Genomic DNA, 6000 nt, shown 5'->3' on the forward strand with positions numbered 1-6000 from the left:
ACACAAAAGAGGGATGCAGAGGGTTGCTCACAACTATGGTAATGGCAAGGAAAAAACGTCCTGCTTAGAATATGAATTAAAATCTATGCCTCATGCAAGGAAGGGTATGAACCCTTGGACTGAAAGAACATAAAGATCCTTCTAGAGTAAGATTGGGAACCCATTAGAAGATTGGGGAGCAGTGGGTGGAAGAGGTCTAACTGTCTCTGCTGCCCCAACCTTTTTCTCTCTCACCCACCACACACATACTTGTTTCTTTATTTTCCCTGCATCTCCTCAAATGACTGGCTCCCTCAGGGATACATGCAGGTGGATTTGAGAGCATTTCTTCAGGAGCATCTCTGCTCTAATCCTTTTCTGACTGGTTCCTGTTGAAATGTGCCACAAACTGACAGCATGGTGACGGCTCCTGGCATATGTCTCTGATGTGGATGGGAAGACGCTGAATTGAAGCCAGGACCACATGGCTGGCTCCCAAACACCAGGTTAAAAGCACCCTGACTGATTTTGCTGACCCCTCAAGCCAAGTTCATGGGTGAGCTATAAGCAATGTCACTTGAGGTAAACACTCAAACAGGACTTCCAAATTCAGTCTGTTCTCATGTCTGAACTGAGTTTAATAAGTCTAAGCTCTCAATTGCCAAGATAAATGAGACTGAGACAGTTCCCACCACTGTTATTTGCTCTCTACATTTCCATTTCTGTAGTCCATCCCCATTCCTCCACCCCTGCCCACACACAGCTCTGCCGATGCCCCTATAACCTGACTCCAGTGCTAGCCCTCAAAGCTCTACCAGTGCATCTCAATCTGGACTTGACAGAAGGCTGTACACATTATCCAGCTGATGGCTCTCCATCTTGGGTCTGAGATATTCTCAACATCCTCCTCCCCTTTGCAGCAGTTGCAGTCTCTCAGTTCATGCTAGTTAATCTTTAGCAGCTTCAGTTTTATGAGCTCTGCAGAGAAAGCTTTTTTTACAGCCTTAGCTGGAAACGTGGTGACAAAGCTTCAGCCAAGGCTGCAGCCTCAATTCTGTCTGTCTGCCCAAATCCTTCCCCTTCCCCTGTCCTGCCCCAATTCCTCTGAGATTCCCACTCCTCCCTGAAAGCCCAAAAGCTGGGAGAGGGTCCCACGAACGAACGTCATGCTCTGCCCCTTATCTGTGGCCAGTGACAGCTCTGTCGCAGGAGACGAAGTTATCACCACGAGAGAATTGCTTTGGCCTCACCCACAATGGATTTATTATACTGGCTGCTTGCTCTTCTGTCTTTCCCTTGTTTCTCATCTCCTGGCACATCATCACTGTGGATCATATTGTGGGAAGCAGGAGAAAGACTCCAGCCCCCTAGGTCTGTCACACATTTGCTGCAGTGAGGTGTGTATCTGTGTGTGTGAGGCCTGATCAGCACTTTTAAGAAGCTTTATTGGAATAAATGTTGGTAAGTGGTGTGATTTTTAACCAACGTAACTAGACCAGCAAAGCCCTAGCGTAGATGCAGTTATTCCAGTATAGTTTATTTCTTCCTGCTGAACTGGAATAACCATTTTTATACCAGTATAACTGTGTCCACAGGTGGGTGGGTAATATCTTATATTGGACCAACAGAAGCTTTCGAGTTTACACAGACAGAACAAGGAGCAATGGTCTCAAGTTGCAGTGGGGGAGGTCTAGGTTGGGTATCAGGAAATACTATTTCACTAGGAGGGTGGTGAAGCACTGGAATGCGTTACTTAGGGAGGTGGTGGAATCTCCATCCTTAGAGGTTTTTAAGGCCCTGCTTGACAAAGCCCTGGCGGAGATGATTTAGTTGGTGTTGGTTGCTTTGAGCAGGGGTTTGGACTAGATGACCTCCAGAGGTCTCTTCCAACCCTGATATTCTATGATTCGTGATTCTTTGACAGAGCTCACCTAGTCTCTCTAATAGGGGTATGAAAAAACCACATCCCCTACCAATCATAGCTATGATTGCAAAAACCCTGAGTGTAGATGCAGCTGTGTCAACAAAGAGCTTCTGCCTGCATACCTACCATCATTCAGGGAGGTAGTGTGACTATGGGTATGTTTACACTACGAAATCAGGTCTATTTTATAGAAGTTGATTTTTAGAAATCGATTTTATTCAGTCAATTGTGTATGTCCCCACTAAGCACATTAAGTCGGCGGAGTGCATCCTTAATACCGTGGCTAGCATTGACTTACGGAGCGGTGCACTGTGGGTAGCTATCCCACAGCTCCCGCAGTCTCTGCTGCCCATTGGAATTCTGGGTTAAGCTCCCAATGCCTGATGGGGCAAAAACATTGTTGCGGGTGGTTTTGCGTACATGTTGTCAGTCACCCCTCCCTCCCTCTGTGAAAGCAACAGCAGACAATTGTTTTGTGTCTTTTTTCCTGGGTTACCTGTGCAGACACCACACCACAGCAAGCATGGAGCCCGCTCAGCTCACTGCTGCTGTTGTGAGCATTGTAAACACCTCACGCATTATCCTGGAGTATGTACAGAACCAGGCTAAGAGAAGCCAGCACAAGGATGATTGTAGTGAGGACATGGACACAGACGTTCCTGAAAGCACGGGCTGTGGCAATTGGGACATCATGGTGGCAGTGGGGCTGGTTGACACAGTGGAACGCCGATTCTGGGCCAGGCTCATGAAGCAGTACACAGGCAGCCTGGACAGTAGTAAGGAGCAGTTCATCTACAGGCTGAGCAAGTGCAGAATGGTGGTAGAATGTGCCTTTGGATGTTTAAAAGCTTGCTGGCACTGTTTGCTGACTAGGTTAGACCTCAGCGCAACCAACATTCCCATTGTTATTGCTGCTTGCTGTGTGCTCCATAATATCTGTGAGAGTAAGGGGGAGAGGTTTATGGCGGGGTGCGAGGTTGAGGCAAATCACCTGGCGGCCGATTTTGAGCAGCCAGACACCAGGGCGATTAGAAGAGCACAGCAAGGCATGCTGTGCATCAGAGAGGCTTTGAAAACCAGTTTCATGACTGGCCAGGCTGTGGTGTGACAGCTGTGTGTGTTTCTCCTTGCTGCAAACCTGCACCCTTTGTTGATTTTAATTCCCTGTAAGGCAACCACCCTCCCTGCTTTGATCACAGCTGGCAAAGGAAATAAAGTAACTATTGTTTTGAAACCATGCATTCTTTCTTTATTAATTAAAAAAAAGTGAGATAACTGACAAGGGAGCCCGGGTGGGATGGGGTGCGGGAGGTGGGAAGGACAAGGGCACATTGCTTATTGTAGACACACTACAAATCAAAACTGTTTGAATGACAGCCTTCTGTTGCTTGGGCCATCCTCTGAAGTGGTGTGGCTGGGTTCCAGGAGCCTCCCGCTCTGTGTTCTTGAGCATCTGGGTGAGCAGGATACGGAACTTGGGGAGGAGAGCAGGCGGTAATACAATGGATGCAGCGGGGGGTCTGTGCTCTTGTTGGCTTTCCTGCAGCTCCAACAGACACATCATCATGTCTGTTTGCTCCCCCATTAGCCTCGGCAAAGCCTCCTGCCTCTGCTCTTCACGTTCACTTAATGGTTTCCTGGCCTCTGCCACTGAATGCCTCCATGCATTAAGTTGTGCCCTATCAGTGTGGGAGGACTGCATGAGCTTGGAAAACATGTCATTGCGAGTGCGTTTTTTTTGCCTTCTAATCTGCGATAACTTCAGGGAAGGAGATGATAGAGGGAGCATAGAAACATTTGCACCTGGGATGAGATAAAAAGGAAGAGTAAAATTTAAGATGATACATTTCTGAGAACAAAAGGGAAACTCTTTCACAGTGAATCAAGCAATTCACAGCAGACAGCACATGTGATTTAGGTACAAGGTTGCATTTTGCCTTTTATATTGAGCGCCTGCTGGTATGGTGACACAACACAAACGGCTGGGCAACAGAATTCGGTTTCCAGGCAGCCACGGTAAGCCTTTTGGTACACGGGGTTGGCTTCTTACGCCTTCATGACATGTGGGAATGGTTTCAAACTGCAGCGCCGTCCTTTCCCATAGCAAGCAATGCTGGTTGGGTTTCACATTTAAAAGGAGTGGCTGCTGTTTTCAGGTGGATGTGCAGCACCCACTTCCCCCAACTCACCATGTGGCTATTCTCTGGGATGATCTCTTCACCCCTCCCCCAGCCATGTGGCTATTCTCCAGGATAATCCCTTTTAGCCAAGTGCAAACAACCCAGCATGAACAGGGTCCTTTTACTGTTCCCTTACAAAAATTCCCCTATTTCAACCAGGTGACCATGAATGATATCACTCTCCTGAGGCTAACACAGAAAGATATAGACCGAATGTTGCTTGAATGCAACCAAAACCCAGGACCATTCGCTGCCATGCTTTGTGCTGCAATGATTCCACACTACTTGCTACTGGCTTGGCATGGTAAAGTGTCCTACCTTGATTATCATGCACATTGTAGGGAGAGTGGTCACTTTGGATGAGCTATTACCAGCAGGAGAGTGAGTTTGTGTGTGTATGGGGGTGGGGGAGTGAGAAAACCTGTATTTGTGCTGGAAATGGCCCACCTTGATTTTCATGCAGGTTGTAAGGAGAGTGGTCACTTTGGATAGGCTATTACCAGCAGGAGAGTGAGTTTGTGTGTGTGGTTTTTGGAGGGGGGTGAGGGGGTGAGAGAACCTGGATTTCTGCAGGAAATGGCCCACCTTGATTATCATACTCATTGTGAAGAGAGTGGTCACTTTGGATGGGCTATTACCAGCAAGAGAGTGAGTTTGTCTGTGGGGGGGCGGAGGGTGAGAAAACCTGGATTTGTGCTGGAAATGGCCCAACTTGATGATCACTTTAGATAAGCTATTACCAGCAGGAGAGTTGGGTGGGAGGAGGTATGGTTTCATGGTGTCTGTGTATATAATGTCTTCTGCAATTTCCACAGTATGCATCCGATGAAGTGAGCTGTAGCTCACGAAAGCTCATGCTCAAATAAATTGGTTAGTCTCTAAGGTGCCACAAGTCCTCCTTTTCTTTTTGCGAATACAGACTAACACGGCTGTTACTCTGAAACCTGTCCTACCATGGAGGACGAAATAAGGCTGCCCTCCCCAGAAACCTTCTGCAAAGGCTTTCAGAGTACCTCCAGGAGAGCTTCATGGAGATGTCCCTGGAGGATTCCCGCTCCATCCCCAGACAGGTTAACAGACTTTTCCAGTAGCTGTACTGGCCGTGAATGCATCCCAATTCTTCAGGGCAAATCAAACATTAAACACTATTGCTTTTAAACCCTGTACTGTAGTTACAAATGTGCACTCACCAGAGCTGCCTTCTCCGGCTTCAGGGTCGGGGATCCCACCTTGGGAGGGTATTGGCTCCAGGGTGATGAAAAGGTCCTGGCTGCCGGGGAGAACGGATTCTCCGCTTGCCTGTTGCACATTCTCCTCCTCCTCTTCCTCATCCACAAAATCCTCCTCCCTGTTGCATGAGACTCCTCCCTTGCAGTCTCCACGGACAGTGGTGGGGTAGTGGTAGGGTCCCCCCATAGAATGCCATGCAGCTGATCATAGAAGCGGCATGTCTGGGGCTCTGACCCAGAGTGACCATTTGCCTCTCCTTTGTCTTTTGGTAGGCTTGCCTGAGCTCCTTGACTTTCAGGTGATACTGCTGTGTGTCCCTGTTGTAGCCTCTCTCTGCCATGCCCTGTGTGATTTTGGCATATATATTCGCATTTCTTCTTTTTGATCGGAGTTCGGCCTTCACAGATACTTCTCCCCATACAGCAGTCAGATCCAGGGTCTCCCTTTTGGTCCGTGCTGGAGCTCGTTTGTGATTCTGGGGGGACTGCATGGTCACCTGTGCTGCTGAGCTCGCCGCTCTGACCAAACAGGAAATGAAATTCAAAATTTCCTGGGGCTTTTCCTGTGTACCTGGCTAGTGCATCGGAGTTCAAAGTGCTGTCCAGAGCGGTCACATTGGAGCACTCTGGGATAGCTCTTGGAGGCTAATACCGTCGAAATTCGACCCAGCAAGGTCGATTTTAGCGC

Source organism: Natator depressus, chromosome 1, assembly GCF_965152275.1.
Source record: "Natator depressus isolate rNatDep1 chromosome 1, rNatDep2.hap1, whole genome shotgun sequence".
In the NCBI taxonomy this organism is placed as follows: domain Eukaryota; kingdom Metazoa; phylum Chordata; order Testudines; family Cheloniidae; genus Natator; species Natator depressus.